The sequence below is a fragment of the Podarcis raffonei genome, chromosome 5, assembly GCF_027172205.1.
Source record: "Podarcis raffonei isolate rPodRaf1 chromosome 5, rPodRaf1.pri, whole genome shotgun sequence".
In the NCBI taxonomy this organism is placed as follows: domain Eukaryota; kingdom Metazoa; phylum Chordata; class Lepidosauria; order Squamata; family Lacertidae; genus Podarcis; species Podarcis raffonei.
In genome coordinates this window covers 35,926,597-35,948,112 of record NC_070606.1, presented here as the reverse complement: position 1 = coordinate 35,948,112, position 21,516 = coordinate 35,926,597, and the positions used below count along the sequence as shown (strand labels likewise).

Below are 21,516 nucleotides of genomic sequence, written 5' to 3'. Positions count from 1 at the left end.
ATATACTGAGTGTCCCAGCTCATCCCTATGACACTGACAATTACTTGTTGAGTAATATGAATTATTGGCTCTTTTAGGTACATACATGCAATGGTGCTAGTTTTTGAAAAACTGGTGGCAAAGATGTCAGGCCAAGAATGGTGAAGATGAACCCACAAATCTTTTGGGAGGCATCAGACCTGATACTTCATATCTGAATATTTTTACTTTCCAAAATGAAGACTGAATTCAGCTAATACATTTTCTGAGTTAGAATTATCTAGTGATCTAAATTTACTTGCTGCCACCCACACAGTCTCATGTCAATGGTACGTTTATGTAAGCAGCACATCTTTTCATCTGCTTTTTCTTTCATTGCCTCAATGTCTTGGATGTCCATGGTGTCACTTAAATAAACAGGATTATCTATACCACATCCATTATATGTGTAGCACAGGAGTGTAGAGACAATATTAGCAAAATGTTATTTAATATGCTCTTTAATGTCCTTGTGCTTCCTGTTTATGCAGTATGAGCTTTCTAGTTTTCTGTCTTCATTTCATGATGAGTCTTGGAGGAGCTTTGCGTAAACAGGGCTTGCATTGGTTATAGCAGGTTGGTACATATAGCAAGAGCATAGCACTGTGTATCCACTTGCACAATGGGAATTGGAATTGGGAAACAAGGGTGGTCTGGGTCAGATACTTCAGCACCCTGGACAAAAATGTGTTTGCTGTTACTTAAACCCTTAGCTGTATCCTGCCTCCTGTGTCGGAGATGGTATGCCTCTGGTTACAAGTTTCTGGGAATAACAAGTGGGGAGAGTGCTGCCATGCTGGTGTACAGCTTGCAGGCTTCCATAGGCATTTGACTGGCCATTATGAGAACAGGATGATGGACTTGATGAGCCAGTGGCCTGATCCAGAAGGGCTCTTCTTATGTTTTTGCACACTCACCCACCATCCGTATCTTAAAGGGGTAGCCCTCGAGCCTGGAAGCTGACACTCTTGCCTGTCCATAATCTCTCACTTGGTACTCTGACTGTGATGGTCAACTGGAACATGATAAGACCCTTAGTGGTATCCAGTCCAGAAATACAGTCTTGAGGGATACCAGTTCAGAAACTTCTGGTTTTCGTGTCTCTAGTTTAGGAGGTTCCTGGTAGCTAGAGTTAGAGCTCTGATCCAGTATCTACATAGTCTGTGCTGTGTAGGCTTTTGTTGGTATTCTGAGTAAGGCTTATGCTTTACAGTAAGGCAGGAAGTGCTCTTGTTCTCAAGCATGTTTCCCATAGGCATTTGTTTGACTACTGTGAGAAGAAGATACTGGACTAGATGGGCCATTAGTCTGAGCCATCAGGCTCTTCTTACATATTTACCTTTCACATTTCACAGTCAAACCATGGTTTGGCTGCCAGGGCTCATGTATTCCCTCCTTACCTTGTGCACTCTGATTTCCTCGTCCTGGTTCATGATAACCATAACTCATAATTATGTTCACATTTGGCAAATGATGGTTACCAAAAACAATTGTATGCCTGCAAATTAGAACTGCAATTGTATCTTGAACTTGGCTTGAATTAGAAATGAAGGTTTGAACTAAGCCCAAGGCATAGTCCTGATGATGGATAGAACATGGATTGGTCATCCTGTGTCAACTGGGCCAATTTAGTGTGAAACAATGAAGGATTTGAAGGTAATGATCTCTCTGATGCTGCTGGACTTTAAGAAAAATGTTTTATTTTTCTTTGGGCAGAACAACAGCAGAGGATAGGGTAAAGTGGAGTAGCAGCTGAAAAAAAGGCCAAAATAGATTGTAAGAGTTTTGTTAGTGCTTTGTGGACTGCTGTTGTTTTTTAATGCTGGAAATTCAAGCTCACCCGTACTTGTTATAAAATGAGCAAATAAACCTCATGAAATGCCTCTCACCCTTGTTAAAATACAGCACATTATTTATACATAGAGGACTTATTAATAAAGATACTGAATCAGAGTTTTTGCTTATGTGTTCTTCTATTATTTCTGCTTCCTAATTACAGAATTCTGGTCATTGTGAGGGACAAAGCAGGCTGACGACCTGTCACTCCTTTCTGATTTCCAAAGAAAGCATCCTTAAGTATCTGAGTTTTGGTCTGTCGGTCGGTCTGTCTGTCTGTCTGCCTGCTTGCCCCCCCCCCCCCCGTTTGTGTGTACTAACATTTCTGGCAAGCGTTTTGAATACATAGCCAATCAAATTCTATCCAGCCACAGTTACCTAGCAACGAACACAGAAATAAAATTTAAACTACCTGCTTCTTGATCATGTCTGAAATGCTTAAATACATGAATATGGAACAAACTTTATGTTGTTTGCAAAACGGATGGAAATGGGCTGGCAAACTTTATTGGTTCGCCTTCTGTTAATTATCACAGATAAAAGCAACAAAAGAAATGCAGAAAACAGCAGATTAAGCAACTGAGAATTTAGATGTGGGCACAGGTTCCCATTAAAACCAGTAGAACATGTTAGTCATAATTAACCTAAATCCATATATTTTCAGTGGGACATAATCATTACTAAGCTTGGTTCTATTGTGGTATGAGGTGTTCAGAACCAGTTCATATGATCACTTTTATTCCTTGGAATCAAGCAGGCCTTTTTCAACTTTTACAAAGTTTGTCTCCTCATTTTCAGAAAGTGGTGAATTGTTATCTCGACAGATGATGGATGTAGCATTTACAAGATTGGTTGACCCTACAAAAACCACTGGAGAAATCAAGCTGTGATGACATTACTCTTAAAAATCCGTCCTGTGGATTGGCACTTAATAGCTAAATGTTAGAGGCAGGACAGGAGACAGACATTAAAATGGTGTTGTGAATTCAGGTCCATTGACCTCAGTAAAATTGCACCAGGGAAAGTGATACAGAGGCTTGAAGCATTTTATTAATAGACTTTAAAATAACACCCTTCTTTACTGACATTTATTATAGTTTTCAGATAATTTTTCAGTTCTTTACAGGTTTTTTTTAAAAATACTGCACCCAATCTTCCTCATTTTACTAAACCGACCATGGCAGAAGCATTTTATAGTAATTATTTGTTTTGCAAATGATGCAAAGGCAAGGATGTTACAACAGGTGAAATCTTAGCCTTAGGAAAGTGTGTGTCACAACAAAATGGATTGGGAAGTATAAAATCAATTAAGATGATTGTGTTCATTTTACAGAACATCCTCCTACTGTATATTCTTTTTGCATTGACAAATGTTCATGTGCTCAGAACATAAAAATGCATACATTAATCATTACCAACAAGCAAGTCTTTTTGACCCTGAAGAACACAATGGGAAACATCCAATGTTCAAACTTACCTCTGCAATCAGGAGACTTGATAGGATTTCAGCAAACAACTAAATAACATTTGGCTAAATGTTGGGGTCAGGGTAAGGAGAAAGGAAAGGTGATAGCTTCAGATCTTGGGTCATAGAAATTTTTCCGTACTGAAATGGTTCACGATATTCTGTCAGGAAGACCTTTTAGGAATAGTGTTACCTCCCCTCACCCCCTGTTTCAGACCATTTTTAGCTGCCCTTTTTTCTTTGATTAGAATGAAATATTTAAAAGTAACCTCAACAAATATTGGGATAATTATTCTTGAGTTTTGTCGATAAATGTCAGTGGACACAAGGACAAATGATATTCCATTTGTCCTCTGGGAAGAGGGTTGGAGATGCTTCTTGATGAGCTGCCCATAGAGACATATTAACCTTTATTCCCTCCCTTCAGCCTGGTCTGAAAGATATTGTTGTCATGTGTCTTCTGAGCTTTTCTGTCACTGAGCTTTAGTGATATATTATAAAAAATCACTTATCCATAGACACTGGGAGCCTGAAACCTATATGGCCTTTACTTTTTCATGGTCTTCACAGGTCACCATGTGACTAATGAAGTGACAAGGAAGGAAGCTCAAGTGATGATGGGAAGAAATGCACTCCGAGTCAGATTGATAACAGCAGAGAGAATTTTTATGTTCTAGTGCTGGGAGTGTGACAGAGACAAAGAAGTTGTTCTTTGCTCATGCTGTGACAGCCAGCTGAACAGTTCAGAGCAATGGGAAGTTTTATGAAATCTAAATTCCTCTGCCGTTCCACATAGTTAGGCTCTCTTTGAGGCTGAAGCATTTTGCAAGAACAAGCAGACACTTGCGATTCTTCCAAGGAATGAAGTATTCAGTAAGATCAGGGCGTTCGCATTTTAGATTTCATTGCTCTGTACAGTAAGGGCTGACCATATAGCGCTTCAGGAATAGAGTATTTATCTGTGTGCCTTTGGTCTCTGGGAACCTTGGCATTTGAAGAATGGAAGCCACTGTATTGTTGCTCCTTTTCATGCAATGAAAGTAATACCAGAAGCCATGGGCCACATTGGTTCAGGTTCCTTCACACCTGCATCACCTCATTTGGTGAAGGAGGAAACATTGAGGTCAGAAAAAATATCAGTGTAGCCCATGGCTTCTGACATTGCCATTGCAATAGCAATATGTGAAGGCAGTTTGTTGCAGCAGTTCCCGCACCATAAATTTGACATGAGAAAGCCTAGGAATCTCTGATTAAATGGGGAAAGTGTTACTGTGGCATTTGTTATCCATTTCCTCAATGGAATTCCTGTTCTGGTATCATTTAAGATAGTATTGTCTGGAAATCCTGTGGTAAAATGGCTTAGTTAGCCCTCTTAGATACTCCAGGTGGTATGCAAATCAATTTTACTCAAAGTAGACCCACTGAAATTAATGTACATGGCTAAATTGGACTCATTAATTTCAGTGGGTCTGCTTTGAGTAAAATTTAGTTGAAAACCACCCCTAGAGAATGACTTGTTGCTGTAACTCATTGCAGGATATGGGTGTCATGCAGCTCCTCTTGAAAACTATAGGGGGGAAGTAAGCATCTCAGGGGGTCAGCTGATGAAGAGCTAGCACAAGTCAAAACACTTGGGGACCTCTTCATTTCCTGTACTGCTACATATAACTTCTTTGTGTTTCTTGGTTTGTGACATTAAACTCTTCCTTCATTGTCAGTATCTATGATTGTAAAGAAAAAGTTTCAACAAAAATAATTTTCATTGTAGTCAGTGTTGCTTCCCTGCATAGCGGTATCAAAATCAAGAGCTATCTTTTCCCATCCAGTGCAAACCTCCCTTCCCCCGGCAGTCCTTTATTAACCATATTCATGATTCACTGTTAACTTCTGCACCGGTGCTAATAATGATTAATCCTAGCTAGATTTCCCATCTTCTTATGTGTTCAGGTGTCCTAGCTGATTTGCTATAGCTAGTTCTTCAGAACTATCCATGTGTAAAAAGAACACATGAGAAAGGATGGAAAAAGGAGACAATAGCATCCATGCTATTGCATCCATCTTGACTTGTGGAAATTCTGTGTTTCAGCCCATCTTAATTTGGAAGCTGCCTTGGGGTTAGCACAAAGCTGGCAGGCCTGCAGCACCACCACTTTTCATTGATTTCATGTACAGTGGTACCTCGGGTTAAGAACTTAATTCGTTCCGGAGGTTCGTTCTTAACCTGAAACTGTACTTAACCTGAAGCACCACTTTAGCTAATGGGGTCTCCCGCTGCCGCTGCGCAATTTCTGTTTTCATCCTGAAGCAAAGTTCTTAACCCGAGGTAATATTTCTGGTTTAGCAGAGTCTGTAACCTGAAGCGTATGTAACTTGAAGCGTATGTAACCCGAGGTATCACTGTATAAGAATTCTGAAGGGTTCCCAGTCATTTTTCACCCTGTTGAAGTAGCAGCAGCAACACTACCTTACAGAAAGCAGCTGGGTGTTTACTAGATTTGCAGTAATTGCTTCATTTAATTCTTCTAAGTACTAGGATATTAGGCTTGAAATTTCAGAACGTTGCAGAACGTTGCCATTTGTCAAGTGTCAAGACTTCATTCTGTACTGCATCTTAACCATGTTGTGAACGTGGTTTTCACTGATTGATGCCTTGCTTTTACGATTCAGTGTTTAGGATCTGGGGAGAAGTAAGGAGAAAGTCAAGATAAACAAATGAGATTATGTTAATAGGAAGGACAGCTTTTGGAATTTCCTCAGGTTTTGTAATATCTGCTCCAAATGCCCTCCACATGCATTTTGGAGAGGCTTGTATACACTGAATGAAACAAGATAAAAAGAGGAAGAGCAGTAACAGCTGTGCAGAAACTATCTGAAGGAAAGGGAAAGGAAAGCACGTCCTGTTAAGTGAGCTTAAGTGCCAGGTGGGAGCTGCGAGATGGAATGTTGGGTTTGACCACAGAAGAGTCAGATTCAAAACTTTGTTCAAACATGAAGCTTATTGGACATCTTCCAACTCACTGTAACTGACACGGTTTTGGTTACGGTGCATTGAGAAAAGAATAGGGCAGGAAAGGAATTGAGATAAATTAAGTTTCCCATTGATTTCAATGGGAAGAACTTTTTTTTTGGTATGGGAGAGTGTGTATCTATTACCTCTTCAAGTGTCATTTGAGGTAATTAACTTTTCTGTGGAATTCAATCTACTCTGATTTATTAAGTGAAAGGAAATCAACTGTAGCAGCAATTAGGCAAGTTGAAATGGTAAAGATTTGCAATTTTAAAGTCCGTGTGCTCTTACCGAAGCAATTGTTTCTCATTTCAGTAATTCCTAATACTCTTTTGGTCTCATTATGCTGGCTCCTTTTTCTGCCTTGGTTCCTCCGTTGTTGCCATATAGCAGCTGGTGGGGATAAATCTTCCAAATCCCAAAGATGCTGATGTGCACAGCACCTTTCAAAAACAAGGCATGTATGGGTGAAAAGAACCCTGTGGTGTATCAGAGCATGCAAAATGCCAGCTGTCAGGACTTGTACAAAACAACCAAAAACACCCCTCCCCTGTTCCTGCTGTAAGAACTACCAGGGATCTCTGGATTCTTTCAGTGTTAAGTATGAGGAATGGTTAAGCAATGAAACTGTGAGTAATTTCCCCCCACCTGGTAATCTGTTTTTATAGATACCATCAAGGAGTTTGGGAACAATTAGCTCCATTATCAAGTGATGAGATGAATAATTTCACACACGCCTGGCTAGAAAAGAGCATGGATTTTGATATTCATGAAAGCTGCTGTGTTGGCTCTCAGCCTAGTAAATGAAACACAAAAGTTAAGTCCGTAAGAGGTAACAATAAGCTCTTGAACCTCATCAGCATTTTCATTGGTCAAAATGTCCTCTTTGAGGTGGATTTAAGGGGTAATGGTTGAGCATGTTGGTGAATTGTTTCTGCCAACAATGATAATAAAGTACCTCTTACCTGATGTTGCTTTTGTTTTCTTTTTCATTATGTTTTGTAAACAGAGATCACCCAACAGGTTCCAATCACGGGCTACAGGCACATCCACTGCCATCTTGGACAAAAATGAAATGGTTATAGAGGCCTTGGCAAATGCTTCCCATGCCCTCTTCTTGTCCTCTTGCACCCAAGTGCGTTCTGATCCTCCCAATATCTGTCTTCTTATTTATCCATTTACCATGTTGACCCTACCATTAGGCAAAGTGAAGCAGATGCTTCGGATGGTGGGTTTGGGGAAAGCAGGGAGTGGCAGTAAGGTACAGAAGGACAGATCTGATCAACATTCTATAACACCCAGATACTTCTCCCATTCATGCACTCATTGTACAATGATGAAATACTGTGCAGATTGCATTATTCAAGAGAAAGGCCAGTATCTGCTGTTCTGCATATGGAGAAGTAATTTGAGCAGCATCCTTGTTGGCTTGTTCTTGAAGGCTGCCTCCTTTTTTATTTTTGGTGTCTGCCTGTACCTGCTTCAAGTGTTTTCTTCATTTTCTGGGGTTTTACTACCCTAATTGTGGACCTTTTGTCCTGTGTTTGGGGCCGCTCCAGATGACCTATTTTTGGGCATTCATCCTCATTTGCTTGCATGAAGCTTATGTAGTTCATTTATATCCAGTCTTTACTGAGTATTTGTTCTGACTTTTTTCTTGGATGGTGATACGACAAGGAACATTTGTCCTGAATTTATCCTGATTGGCTTGTGGAGTATTTATATGTCTTCCTATTAGTCATTTATTCGTCCCACTTTTTCCAGTATATTTCATCATTACTTTCCGATTCACAAAAAGTCTGATTCTTTTTTTAGAGTGGATTTGTTGTGCTATGGTGACAGAATCCTTTAATCCACTTTAACTGAGCAAACCTAAAGTTCCGTTACACACTTGATTTCCTCCCTCACAGTAGTGATATTCTGGAAGCATCCATTGAAAGAGGCTGTTACTGTAAGTAATATTGGGATTCAGTCCTATCCTCCTGCAAGCTTTAATTATGGGAATGAGTGCCGTCCACCTGCTATCACCATTCTGATCACCCTTCATGAGTTGGTTTAAGAAGCTGGCTTGTTTCAATAATAGTTCAGGGTACAGACATATCGCTGAATTGTGGTTAATCTAAAACATAAGCACAAGTTTCCAACCTCCTTGTCACCGCTTTGGATGAAGGCAGCTGGGAACAGGCAAGCCCTAAGGCTCATTGAAGTTTGTCCTCATAATATATACATACACAATTGTATTTGTATGTCACCTTTCCACAGTTCAAACCATGCTCAAGGCAGCTTATAGCATGAAAAAATATGTAACTGCAACATTAAAAAGTAGTCATAAACAAAACATCAAAAAATACACAGCTAAACTGAACAATTTCTATATAAATCACAAAATCTAAAATAAAAATACTAAAAACTAACATCAAGAACAGCAACATCCCCCCCCCCAAAAACCCCAAACAATACCCCAGTCCAAGAGTTTGCTAAACTGTGGTTTAGTGGTAGGTGTGAAACTGCAGTTTAGTGGTAGGTGTGAACCATTGCCAATTAATGGTATAGCTGGTATTAGGAAAGCAAATGGTCAGCATTTCTGGACAAAAAATAAAAAAAGGCAGGCATGATGGGGGCTATATGTGCTCCTTTGTGTTAATAGCAAGGGTAGCAGATTATTTCCACATACTGTTTCACCAGAGCTAGCCAAAACTTGGTTTCTGATGTCTAGTTATTGTTAGTACTGTAGATGAATTTGAATAAACCTCAATATTTCAAGCCCTCAAAAAATGAATGGAATCCAAACACTACACTGCAGCTTAATGTACTGGTCTTTATCAAATGTCAAGTTTTATGGAGTCGTTTAGATCTTTAAAGAAATTCAGAAATACTTCCATGTGTTAGGTAGGTAGATTAATATTATCTTCCTCCATTTTCCAGACTGGTTGGCATGGCTTGTGGAAGAGGACAAATTGTTCAGTTTGTATTTGCCAGCAGAAGCTGTCACACAGAAGTGGTGTCTGGTATAATAGCTGCTTTTACTGGAGCAGTGACAGTGAAATTCTCTTTAGAAGTGCTGAGTTCATTTGCTGACTTCATTTCTCTATCTAATAGTGCAGAAGACTGCAGTGAAACTCATTTCCTTCTATGTTTTCTTTTAGTCTAAGCATCAGAGAGCCTCCCACTAGTTCATGATCTTGATCTCCATAGCTAAGGAGGACTCTGGATGTTTTAGTATATCAGTTCCTTAAAAGATGCAAAAAGAACTATTTATATCCCACACATCTTGCTGGATTGCCCCAGCCACTCTGGGCAGCTTCCAACGTATATAAAAAATAGTAGAACAGTAAACATTTTAAAAAACCTTCCTTATACAGGATTGCCTTCAGACGGCTCGGGGGTCAGATAACTCCATATCCTCCAACATTTCTCCCATGAAAATAGGGACATCCTACCATGTTCTCCGAGGGATGCGGGTGTCGCTGTGGGTTAAACCATAGAGCCTAGGACTTGCTGATCAGAAGGTCGGCGGTTCGAATCCCCGCAACAGGGTGAGCTCCCGTTGTTCAGTCCCTGCTCCTGCCAACCTAGTAGTTCGAAAGCACGTCAAAGTGCAAGTAGATAAATAGGTACCACTCCGGCGGAAAGGTAAACGGTGTTTCCGTGTGCTGCTCTGGTTCACCAGAAGCGGCTTAGTCATGCTGGCCACATGACCCAGAAGCTGTACGCAGGCTCCCTTGGCCAATAAAGTGAGATGAGCTCTGCAACCCCAGAGTCGGCCACAACTGGACCTAATGGTCAGGGGTCCCTTTACCTTTACCATGTTCTCCCACATTTCTCAAATGAAAATAGGGACATCCTAAGGAAAAGTGGGACATTCTGGAATCAAACCAGAAACTGGGATGGCGTCTCTAAATCAGGGATGTCCCTGGAAAATAGGGAAACTTGAAGGGTCTGCAGCTGATGGTTCTAGCATGATAGAAGTCACCCATCCCTGCTCTAGTATCTATAACCCAAAAGGCTTGATATCTTGATATATCTTTTAATGTTTAATAGATGACCACTGACCATTGTAACAATGAGAGCAGGGAGTGGCTGAATTTCACACACTGATTTGAACCAGCCAGGCAATTCCCAGGTTTCAGGCTATGTAGTGGAAATACATGTTTTATTTTCCTGTGTAAGAAATCAGTGGACATGGAAGTTATTCTTTGCTCAAGTAATACATGAATACTGAAGCAAAAGGCTGCTCTTAAGCAAAATGAAGAGCTTGGTTATAATGTGAAGAATTCCTTAATTCCCTTTCCCTGTTAATTTATTGCTTGGCATTTTTTAGGGCTGGAATGCACAAATCTTTCAAAGGCCCTCATAGAATGTAGTAAAGAATCCAGCTGATACATGCCAACATTTCAAAGTGCCAAATGCCTAGATTCAGGCTTCACCATCCAGTTTTATGATTTACTAATAAAACCAGGTTAGGTGTTCTAATATTTGGATTCAATGTTATGTTAAAAGCCAATACATTTCTTATTGCTATATTCTGTCAGACCTGACTTGTTGGCAGTGCAATAATGCAATGGCAGAGGGAAAGCAAGGCAAAGGCGATTCAGGTCTTCAGTAACTGCTGTTTACTCTTGTGATACTTACAGAGATATAGCTTCAACTTCTCTGATCTTCACTCTTAAAAAGTAGAATTTGTGTTTCTGGTATGGACCCAAGGCATTGCTAACATGTTGTGCACAGTGTTAAATAATGATGCATTTTGTGCATTAACAATAAACACCTTTCTACCATTTGGAGTTGTGTATGCAAATGTCATACCAAAAGTGCTTTTTCCACACCTCAGATCAGCTCAGTAGTTGAACTTATTCACAATAAACAAAAAGGGCAGTGCAGTTTAATTGTGTAAGAACACTAATAGACTCCTAGGAGATGTGTGTACATTTTCGTAGTAATGGTTGCTCCCCCCCTTTGGTGATAATCCAAGGGTTGTAAGTTTCCTTAATAAGCATACAGATAATGCATGGAAAAAAGTGGAAATTAATTTAGGAACTGCACATGGTTTGCATGCTGGCCCTAGGAAAGTAAAATAAATGCATGCTTAATATAGTTTTTACCTTCCTGCATATGGCCATCAATGAAGGGTCTGGGCAAGTCTTACTTGGGAGACAGCTCCAAAGTCTGGATGTAGTCCCTGAAAGGCCTTTTTTTGAGTTTTCACCAAATACAGTGGTACCTCGGGTTACAGACGCTTCAGGTTACAGACTCCGCTAACCCAGAAATAGTACCTCGGGTTAAGAACTTTGCTTCAGGATGAGAGCAGAAATCACGCCACGGCGGCAGCGGGAGGCCCCATTAGCTAAAGTGGTACCTCAGGTTAAGAACAGTTTCAGGTTAAGAACAGACCTCCAGAACGAATTAAGTTCTTAACCCGAGGTACCACTGTACATGTTAAATGTTGGTTGGACAGATAGAATGAAATCTTGGGAGGATATCAGCACTTGAGATAGCTTGGTCTTAAGCTATTTAAGGATTTGTAGGACATAACCAGCACTTTGAATTGTGTCTAGAAATGGACTGGCAGACAGTCCTGTAACTTAGGATGCTGTAAGGATTTCAGCTAGATAATGCATGTCAATCAATTTGAAGCTCTGAAAATGCTATACTGTTAGGTAAAAAGGTAAAGGTAAAGGACCCTTGACAGTTAAGTCCAGTTGCGAACGACTCTGGGGTTGCGGTGCTCATCTCACTTTACTGGCTGAGGGAGCTGACGTTTGTCTGCAGACAGTTTTTCCGGGTCATGTGGCCAGCACAACTAGGCCGCTTCTGGTGAACCAGAGCAGCACACGGAAACGCCTTTTACCTTTCTGCCAGACCCGTACTTATTTATCTACTTGCACTTTGGCGTGCTTTCGAACTGCTAGGTTGGCAGGAGCAGGGGCCAAGCAATGGGAGCTCACCCCGTCACAGGGATTCGAACCGCCGACCTTCCAATCTGCAAGCCCTGGGCACAGTGGTTTAGACCACAGCACCACCCGCGTCCCTTCATACTGTTAGGTAGTGTTGCTATTAATAGCTTTTAGACACCAGGCCAAGTCTGTCCTGTTTGCCTGAGAATTTAATAGCAATTAACACTGCTTAGCTCTAACAAATGTATTGGTATTTTTGCTGCTGTTAATTTGCATCACTAATTTATTTTAGACTGTTTATTGCTTACTATAGATATTCTTGCTCTTTTAAATTTGTTTTAACAGGTATTGCAAAGCATCTTGGTGTCTATTACAATCAAAAGGCATGATAAAAATCTTTAAAATAGATAATACTTAAATACAATATGATCTGCAGCCCAGTTCTGTATTGGCACTTTAGCAGATGTGCCTTTGCAGTGGTGACTTGGTCGGGGGGGGGGGGGAAGCAACAAGTAAATGTTCACTGGAAGTTCAACTCTGCCCCCGTGTGTCTCTTAAAAGTATCCTGTGAAAATATTTTGCAGTACAACTTCGTAGATTATGGAGATGAGCCACTGGTCCTTTGTGCTTCACTGCAGGTTGCAATGGTGAAACAACAGACCATGTCTCTTTGAATACCCTATCCACTTTTTCATTACTGATGCACAAAAGTTCACAGGGCCATACTGCAAAATGTACAGTACACTGTTTCCATTTTTTTTGGTGCAAATCTGCATTGTAGAATCTTAATGGAGAAAAAATTGGTTTTGGGTTGCTATGATCAAATTCAGTAGGAGTATTAGACATTTTTCTCAGTTCTTTGAAATTGAGGCAGACAAGTACCTAATAATTCTAGCTTTTTACAGAGGGAAATACTTATTTTAAAACAGCATTAAATTGAGGGTGTAGCTACTCCCAACCACATTTGAAGGAAATAGGTCATATATACATGGAATTCACAGCATGGTTCCTTTCCATACCGACAGCACTCTGTCTTGGGAGCCATGGGAAGTAACCACCACATAATGAACACTGCTACATACAAGATCACTTCACTTGAAATAATATTGGGAGCAGAATGAAAGCAGTTACATTACCACTGCTCCCACACTGCTTCTGAAAACATTGAAAAAATGTTAAACTAACTTTATAAAATTATCTAATCTGTTCCTGAGAATCAAACCATATTTGCACATATTCACTGGATAAAATGACACAATAACATTTGGGTCTAATAATCCTGTTATTCTTAGTTGCCATGATAATTTGTGAATCATATACCTTTCTATTTTTATGTATCATATGGAGAAAGACAAAAGGGAATGAAAATTAATAGAGTTCTTGCAAGTAATATTGAAACAGAAATAAAAAACATTGTTACTAAATGTTCATTATTAGGGTCATACTTTCAGTGTTATAGATGATGGAGGATATTCTATCCTTTGATTTGTACGTGAAAAATTTGACATATTGCATTAAAAAACTTGGGTTTCCCTATCCCCCTTATCAGATTCATTTGATGTATTATTTTTTCTTGTATAGTCATTTTAAACAGATTTAATAGAATGGCTGGGGGAGATGCCTTGGAATTTCCCCCTTCTTTCATAATAGCCATCTGCTCTATGAAATTATTTAAACCTTAAATACCATTTAGAACAAGACATTACTTTATGTTGTCTGGGAGCATGTTTTCTAAATAACAGCAGGAAGCTTTTGAAACAAAATGAAACAAATGTGAATGACAAGTCAACTTTTATGCTAAAAATAGTGACTCACTACCAACAATGGAAAAAGTATTATTGGTGCTGTTTGCTAGATAAAATACACAGTTCATAGTCACAGGGCAGGTATTTATGGTCTAATTCACACATCCACATTTGTGGTTGAGGACTACACAGTAAGGGATAAAATCCATGTGTGAACGAGCTATTGCAGTGGCACACTGAAAACAAACCTTTTTCTTTGCCAATCATCCCTCAGACACAATTATTTTCAAATGTGTCACATTCTAAACCACTGAGCCTCTTGGGCTTACCAATCAGAAGGTCGGTGGTTTGAATCCACACAATGGAGTGAGCTCCTGTTGCTCTGCCCCAGCTCCTGTCAACTAAGCAGTTTGAAAGCACACTAGTGCAAGTAGATAAATAGGTACTGTTGAGGCAGGAAGGGAAAAAGCATTTCCGTGTGTTCTGGCTTCCGTCTCAGTGTCCCATTGCACCAGAAGCAGTTTAGTCATGCTGGCCACATGACCTGGAAAGCTGTGGACAAATGCCGGGTCCCTCAGCCTGAAGCAAGATGAGCACCGCAACCCCAGTGTCAGGGAAGAGTTAGAAGTTTCCAGTTTCTCAGAGGGAGAAAGCATTCCCCAAGGGGGGAAGGAGAGCAGTGAATCTAATAGAAGAGAGCAACAGGAACAACAGGGAGGGACCGGCTGTTCACAGGAAAGGCAAGGGTTAAGTTCTAGCTCAGATTCGGAGGAGGGGAGATACAAGCCAGCTCTAGCCAGGAGGTTAGAAAAAAGAGCGGGAAAGCAAAGGGAAGGGCGCCTTCACCATTTTGAGAGTGGCTGGTCACGGAGAAGCAGAGCTCAGAAGGTATCTGAAATAAGTGACTCTGAGGAATAATGGTTAAGAACCGTTTATAAGATTGTTTTGTTAATACACAATAAAAAGTTATAAAAGACAAGAAGCATTTGTGTGGTGATCTGAAGAGGATAATGACCAGTCCTGACTCCCAGAGTCGCCTTTGACTGGACTTGACCATCCAGGGGTCCTTTCCCTTTTTTACCTTACACACCATACATTTAAAGCACTCCACAAATATTCAAGGAACTGTAGCTTGTTGGGAGTGCTAGGAATTTCATCTCTGTAAACAGTAAATTTCTAGGGATAAGTGATTCTTTCGGAGGGATGCAATGTGCTTTAAATTAATGGCATGCACACAGTCTTAGAGTCATCAAGGGCTGCAACTGGGGCAACACTAGCACAGGAATGATCCGAATTCTGAACCCAGGAGCTTTAAGCATTCTGGAGAGGCACTTTTATGCTTTATTTTTATTTTTAATTCATTTTCAGGAAGGTTCTGCTGAAAAAAGTGACGTTTATTCTCTGTTTTGTTCTCTCAACTTAGATAACAATCCATTTTCTCTTCAAAGAAGCTTTAATGGCCCCTGAAGCCCAATTTAAATGTGATGCTGGGGTTTGTAAGAAAAACATATTTATGAGACATTCCTTTCAAAAGGTACTATGTTTAAACTGGCCCCCAGCTGCTGCATTTGCAGTGCTAACACACCAGTACACCCCTGCTCCGTGGTGTGCTAGTAATGCATGCATAGTTGAGATAAAAAGAGTTTAAATGAGATTTTCTTACACATCTTGCACTGCATTTAAATTAGTCCTCCTTGGACCTGGGAGGAGGGCTTCTTTGACATCTTCATCCACACACAAATTCCAGGGTACTGAGGAAATGGCCACATTGCTTTCTGTTTTCATCTCTGCTCTCTCTTCTCTGCCCAGTTTTACCTTTTTCACCATCCCATTCCAGGTTTGCTGTTTTCTTCATCCTATCCTCCTTTCCCAGCTACTTGCTAAGCTTATCATCTTTAGGTAGCAACAGAATAATTACTAAGAACGGGAGTTTCGCCACAGAAAGAAGAAAGTGCCATTGAGGAGGGTGTAGTGGTTAGTGTTTGATTAGGCCTAGGTTCAAATCCCCACTCAGCCAATGAGGCTCACTGGATAACGTTGGCCCAGTCACCATTCCTGAGTTTTGCATACATCACAGAATTATTTTGAGGATAAAAGAAAGATGCAGCGGACTATGTACACTGGTTTGAGTTCCTTGGAGGAAAGATGGGATATAAATCCAATAAATGCATTTACGAATCCCCAGAAGAAATTGCAAGGCTGAAGATTGCATTATCAAGACCTCTGAATTGTTGGTTCAGGTTCTAGAATCTCTGGCGGTAACCAACAAAGATCTAGTTTGCATCACTGGTCAGCAGAGGAGAACAGGCTTCACCCTGCTCCCTGAACTGCTGTTTCTTTCTTGTCCTAACTCTGACATTTTCTTTATTTTGTTCTATGTGTTCAGCAGCTGTAATGGTTGAATATTTCAGTGGCATGCTGCAGTGTTTTCTGTGGTCTCTGCAACAGGCAGTTTGGCCTAGGCAGTGTTGTAATGTCCAGTAAGAAATGTTAGCATTTGTGCAGTTTTTCCATATCAGTGGAATGCATGCTCTTGATGGCTGCCACTCTGTTTTACACTTCAGCTTTAATTATCTGCAGAATTGCAGTGTGGAGCTCTTTCTGTATGCATGTCAAGAGAAGATAAGAGTTGAAAAAGCAGTAAATATTTCATGACTTCTTCTAGTAGTAAACTGAGGAAGAGCAACAAAATAGAAAGCTGATTTTTAAACCACAATACAAATAAATAAATAAATAAAATGCAACAGCATCTCTTCACCAGTGGGGTAGTGGTTAAGAACAGTGGACTTGTAATCTGGTGAACCGGGTTCGCTTCCCTGCTCCTCCACATGCAGCTGCTGGGTGACCTTGGGCTAGTCACACTTCTCTGAAGTCTCTCAGCCCCACTCACCTCACAGAGTGTTTGTTGTGGGGGAGGAAGGGAAAGGAGATTGTTAGCCACTTTGAGTCTCCTTAGGGTAGTGATAAAATGGGATATCAAATCCAAATTCTTCTGCTTCATTTCATTATAATGATAAATTTTATACATCGCTGTGGCAAATAGTGTTTCTGGCTCCTATCCACCCTCATTTACTCAGTCTGCTTAGCCACCACCAGTAACAAGAACACATTGTATATATTGCCCTGCCATGGAACAGTAAAGCAGCTGGAGGAGGAGGAGGAGGAGGAGGAGAGGACAGAGGGTGAAGAAAGAGCTGTAGCTGGAGTGGGGCCCTTTCCACATCCTCTGGAGCCCCTAGGAAACTCAACAAACCTGCAGCACCTGGAACTGGGTATGAATGGGACACAGCTTTGGGCAGCCTGAGGAAGTACCAGGCACATTGGGCCTGCCCATTAAAAACAAGTCTAGAGCAAACTCCTCTGTTTCCAGGAACTCTTCTCATTGTGATATTTTTGTGGGTGAGTTGCTTGTTTGTTTGGATCCTGAGTGAAAACCTGGAGGCTGAGAGGGAGGGTGTGTCAGAAGGAAAATGAATTGATACTGATTTTTATATATCAGCAACTTAGTATTAAAGTAACATTTTTATATGTAACTGCACATGTTTGTGCTATTTAAGTGCCTGTTGTTGCTTCAGGTTTTTGTGCACAGCTTAGATATTTATAATATATTGAGCAATATAGAAATTAAATAATCAAATAACCAAGAGTTGATTTGCACTGTAGCAGTCATTACTGGGAAGTTGCCCCTGTATGAACAACAGGCATGGTCAATATTCTAAATAAATAACCCAGCCACAGACTATGACACCCCTGTTTCAGCTCTTATCCTTTCCTATATCATGTATATAAAGTGCCTGGTTCTCAACACTTTCTGTGTTTCATGAAACTTTCTCAACTTCACTGACTCTCACCAGTGAGTGTGAAGAAGCAGAGTATCAGGGGAGTTTAATATATGTTGCAAACTTGACTCAGATTTGCTGTTTTTCATGGCAGTTGTATCTTGCTTATACTACAGGGTTGGGAGCATTTTGCAGCTTAAGGGTCGCATTCCCTCATGAGAACTTTCTGGAGGGCACATTCTAGTGGTACTTGGGGCTGGGGGTGCAGTTTTCTCTGTTTTTTTATGCCTTGGTGGGAGGTGTTGCAGCACATGGGTAGAAGAGGATTGACCTTCCCTCCCTATTTGTGCCCTCCCCTCTAATTGCCCTCTGGAAAATTATTTAAATCCTAAAAGCTGCTTAGGGAGAGGGTGCACAGAGGTCATAATGTATGGAAAGCACAATTACGTTTTTTTTGGGGGGGGGGACTTTTATTCAATGGGAGCTTTTTAAAGCCTAATTACTGCATGAGGATGGACTGAGGATGCAGGTTTCTATGTAACATTCGCTGCTACATCCAGCTTCCTTGCGGCAGAGGTTTCCCATTTCTGTTGTTATACATTCTTCTACCGTGAGAGTTGTGTATACCAGAAGACTGAATTTGGTTCATGGTTTGCAATCATATTCATTAAAACAATACCCTCTACCACAAAATGTTATCTACGTATAAGGAATCTGTGCTTCAAGACTTCTGTTCCTTATTCGCTCTCCAACACATAGTCATATATAGGCATCTTTATTATCTACCATGTGTAGGAAGAAAATAATTATATTTACATAACTCTTATTTCTTCCCGCTTTTGTAATTGAGTCATGATATGGATCATGCTTTGGAGTGCCTTCAGCCTAACTAAACTAAATAAATCATACAGGACACCAACAAAGGAACAAAACAAGAAAGCAGTAGTGAGAGTAGCAATAATACTAGGAGGCAATGCAGAAAAGATACACTGGGCCAAGAAAAGGCTTGCGAAAGAAATAAGTTTTGAGGAAGAGATTTAAAGGATGAGATCTTGATAGGAAGGGAAAAGACTACAAAATGAAGGCAAGAGTGGGGGAAACAAAACTGGAAATCTGAAGATTCAATTAGATGTGACATTAGAAAATCTGCGGAGGGGGAATGTTGTGGTGCAAATGTGTCCAGTTAGGACCATGGTGCTTGAGGGGAGACTATTACTTTCTTAATTTCTGTGTGAGGAGAAATTGCCCAAGTTTGCAGCTGCAAAGGAAAAGGTTAAACTCTCCCAACCTTGCACAATGTGGTCTGATGTTAAAAACCCAGTGTAAAAATTCTTGTGCTGAAAATCTGGATGTAGTTGTTAAGTATGCATTGAAATTAATGCCTTTGTTTGAAAGAATCTATTTCCCCAATATACATAAAAATGCAATCCTGTCATTGCATTGGAAGATTTGTAGTGCTGCATCATAATCTTGGATTTGCATGCAGTTAGCGGGTGGGTGGAGAATAGTAGTTTTAAACAATAGCACATGGTTGAATAAAGCAGGAATGGATGGAAACTGAGAGGAAAGGTGGTGATGAGTTTAAACAATGACAGAGGTTTGAGTAACATGCATGCAAAACGGGGCTGCAGAATAGAAAAGGGAAGTGGCTTCAGAAATTGGGGTGGGAAGGGGAAGCTATGGGGGATTGATCTGAGGGGAATGGCTGGGGTTTTGGTAAGCAGACTGAACAGGGGTGCAGCCCAGAGTAATTTGTACTCACAAATTGTGCGTGCATGTGAGAATTATATTATGTGAGACATCTTGTGGTCGGATGCCTTGATTCAGGGGTCCCTGAATTAGATTGCAGCAGCCTCATTGTGGCTTTTAAACTTCCCCCCGATACATTTTCCCCAGATGATAAGGAGAAAAGTTGCAATCTCCCTTTCCTGACAAAACTGCAGTTATCCCTACTGAAGGAAATGTGCATGTATGTTTCCTTCAGTGGAGCAAATAGCAGTGAGTTGGGGGAATTGGTGCAAGGACTAAATCACTATTCCCATCCAATTTGGGAACCATGTGACTGCTTTTAAGTGAAACACCAAATACCAGATGATCTGTCATATAACGCATAATTTGGCAACACACCTAATTATTTTCCCCTTTCTTAAAATAGAAGATGAATGTATCTTGGAGTGCAAAGAAGTAAAATTTGTTTGCCTGGTGGAGCTGATATGTGATATTTATTCTTTGGGGTCATAAAACCATAAACTTTGACCCTTTTTCAATTCCTGTCTCCAAAAGGAAAGAAAGAGAAAAATAAAAATAGAAAGAAAGGATTTGTGGTATTTCAAGGTCTGTTATAATTGTGTAGAGTTTCTTTCTTTCTGATGAAGCCTTGGTACTCTAGCCCTGTGAAGGAGACAGAGAAGAGAAATCAGTTGGTGATTGAATTGCTACCAGTATGATTAATCCTGCTTGGGTGCACACACAGTCCAAAAGGTGCTGTCTGTGATATACAGGGCCTACCCTTGATACTGTCTGGCATGTCATCTTTGTTTTATGCAGAAATATTTATAGCATTACATTTTCTTTTATCCCTGAAGAGAAATTCCAAAGTGTCATCTCCATCGTTAATGTTTTCTCTCACATTGTATCAGGGACTCTTTCATCTGGATGTTACTTTTCTCCAGACTGTTTTGAGTCCTTTAATTTCTAAGAAGGCAGACATAAAACAACCAAAATGTAAATCTGGGTGGGCTATGATAAAATTGATGCCATGAGCAACATTCCTTATCTGGCAATTCTAAGATACCACAGCAAAACAAAATTGTAGAGTAGTATGTTAATTACTTTTCCCTGAACTGCTATGTTGTTCAATGACATTTATTGTGGCAAGGTGCATAGATTAACATTTCCCTTAATATATTTTTTATAACGTGGCTCTCTCTGACACATACAAGATGAATCATTTGTAGAGATATATGTTCTTGATTCTCCTTGGCATTCTTGTCCTTTTCCACATCTTCACCCCTGCATAAGCAGGTTTTTCTAAGCTTATTTCTTTCTCTCCCCCTACCCACATCCTCCCTAAATCTAATTCCGTACCAGGTTGAGATAAAAATTGCAAATGTTCAACGATACACGCTGACACTCTTTTGCAGTTCATTTTTGATATTGACAGTACGCTAGAAATGTTGAAGCAACTAATGTCTAAACGCTAATCAGCGGCTTAAACATTTCTTATCATTTCAGCCGTCTCTCACAGCTTCAGCTTCCTGTCAGTGTTAGTGATTTGTTTGCATTAATGCCAAAATAAAGAGGGAAGAATGCCCCTGCTGCCTTGGACAGCTATTTAAACAAATCAAACATGCACAAACAAATCAGAAAAAACTTATTACGGAATTTGTGTTTGAATAGCTGACATAAGCTCCAAGCTTGAGCTTACTCCCCTGGCAAGAGGTCCCATTGAAAGCAACGGGAGTTCTTATAAGTGAAGGACTGAAGCATATTTGTCTTTATCAAATTCCTGAGTGTCAGAACTTTTAGAAATATTCTGAAGAGCTGAAGGCGGCGTACCTGTTACATGCCTAGGTACAGGGATTATGCTGCCCAGCCAGGCTGCTCCCCACCCCTTGGGAAGAAATAAGAGAACATCATTATTTGGGTTGAAATAGGCCACAACGTTTATTGATTACACATGGAGTAGGCTTTGGTACACTAGCCGGCTGATGATGGGCTGGGTCAATCCTGGAAGGGAGAGCGCCCTATGACTCAAGCCAAATTGGGGTGC

The 21,516-nt window shown here is 40.4% G+C and overlaps 1 protein-coding gene across 5 annotated transcripts in view; it reads left to right on the top strand.

The window, feature by feature from the left end:
* Positions 1-21,516, top strand: part of PRKG1 (protein kinase cGMP-dependent 1) — a 583,893-nt gene that overhangs the window by 223,783 nt on the left and 338,594 nt on the right. The gene's annotated exons all lie outside the window — the stretch shown is intronic.